This window comes from Alosa pseudoharengus, unplaced genomic scaffold (assembly GCF_046254945.1).
Source record: "Alosa pseudoharengus isolate Yale_2024_CS ecotype anadromous, Long Island Sound unplaced genomic scaffold, YU_APseudo_1.1 YU_APseudo_1.1_scf_5, whole genome shotgun sequence".
Lineage (NCBI taxonomy): Eukaryota > Metazoa > Chordata > Actinopteri > Clupeiformes > Clupeidae > Alosa > Alosa pseudoharengus.
The window spans coordinates 18,313,961-18,315,978 of record NW_027468837.1 but is presented as its reverse complement, the minus strand read 5'-3'; positions in this window follow the sequence as shown (position 1 = coordinate 18,315,978).

The following is a 2,018-nucleotide window of genomic DNA, read 5'->3' as shown; positions in this document are numbered from 1 at the left end:
GAGAGAGAGAGAGAGAGAGAGAGAGAGAGAGAAAGAAAGAGAGGCAGAGAGCCAGAACAAGGAAAAAAAATCTGTGCTGAAAGATAGCTCTTTTTGCCATCTCATTTGGCTCTTTTTTACCAAACATAGCCCCAAGGCCCTGCTACCATGAGGTGACAGACTGACATGCAGCACACGATTCAAGTGGCCTCTCCTCCACAGGTGATCCCCACACTACCCAAAGGATTCCTCAATCATTATGAGAGGGGATTCCTTTGCAACTGAAAAGGACCGCTTCACTAATGCAATAAAAAGAGGTGATCCCCATGTATTCCAACAGATCCCTCCACCAAACAGAAACAGGTTATGCCTATTACAACTCACTCCTTCACCAACAAAGCTAATAAAACAATTTATGCTTTATATATACATATGTTTGTTTTTTTGCACACAGGTTTCACAAAAACTGATAGGACTTGAACAGACAGGCAAGTTTGTTTTGGTTCCAAGTTGCTATGTACAACATCCCATCGGAGAGAGCAAATAGAAACTCTTCAAAAACATGCCAAAAGGTTGTTTGTTTGTTTGCTTGCAAATGTACATATGTATAATGTAACGGAAACGTACCTTCAAAAAATGAAACTGACACAGTACACCTTCCAACAGCTTAAGCAATCAGTAAAAAAAGAAGAAGAAAAAAAGGCAACTGGCAAATTGAATTTTGGGGCTTTCACACAGAATTGTGTGTTTCCATGACTCCCATAATGGCATGGTCAGTTCAAACCCAGAGATAAGACAGCTGAACCCAAGCCAACACAGCCAGGTGTATTAGTGTGTGATTTATAAAGAGCCTGGCAGACAAGGGGAAAAAATGGTCAAAACGAAAAGAATGCAGTAAGCACTGTTGGAACTGCTGGTGTCTGGTGTAGCAGGGGGTGTACATATTCTAATCCAAGAATCACACACACACACACAAATCCAGGAATGCATTCTAGCATTGTTCATTTAAGACATCTAATGGCGGACCGTGCAACATATACCTTATCCTGAACCAAATCCAAACGAATTGCATACCAATCAGAAAATCCCCTCACTCTTCCCACACTGTCAAGCTACCAAGCATAAGATCGAAAGGTATTAACCTTTTCCCAAGAAGCAGTGCAAAGCTGTTGGAGGATCTGAAACCATGATGTGCATAGGACCGCAGAGCATCAAAAGAGGCTGAACTGCCCCCACCCCCTCAACAGGAATGTGTGAAACAGAAACAACGTGCTGAAAATGTGCACTCAATTCAACTCCGCATAAGCCTCTGAATCTGTGCTCTCAGAAATACGTTCAAAACAGTGTCCAATCAGGAGAATAATACAAGGGGTTTAAAATTTTGGGAACCTTCCAAAAAAAAAGTTAAAAAGAGCAAACTATGGCTTTAATGAGGGTATATGTAACAACAGATCACATGATGCAGATAAAAAATATTGACTTTTATAATCTAATCTATTCCAATAATGGACAAACATGCTGGTTCTGATTATTATGATCATCATCTTCATCATTCAATTTTGAACCAAATGGTCTCAGCACTGTACACATCATTTCATTTTGATGCTGTAAATACACAAAAACATAAGCGTCCGAGTGGCCGAGAGTTACTCTCACAAGATTTCCACCAGAGCTAAGCTGACCAGTCGTGTGCTTCCTGCTCCTGTGGGAGGGCTATTTTAAATACACTTTACTGACTGGGCTACGAGCTGACCTGGTCTACACAGAGGGACAAGACCACACACGGTATCTCATAACGCAAGTCTGGTCAGGTCATAAGAGCTGTCAGCAAATCACTTTCTTCATGATACAGGTATTACAAAATTTTGCTTACAGCTTGGTAATACAAGACAAAGGCAAGAAGATACATAGTTTGCACATTGAATTTCCAGGTTGATTCACAACATAAAATGCCAAGACGACATAGCAAGGGCAGGTGGGGCTGGAGGACAGGGGCGTCGTTGCATGCAAGTATCTCGCTGAGGAAATTGAGCTGATTT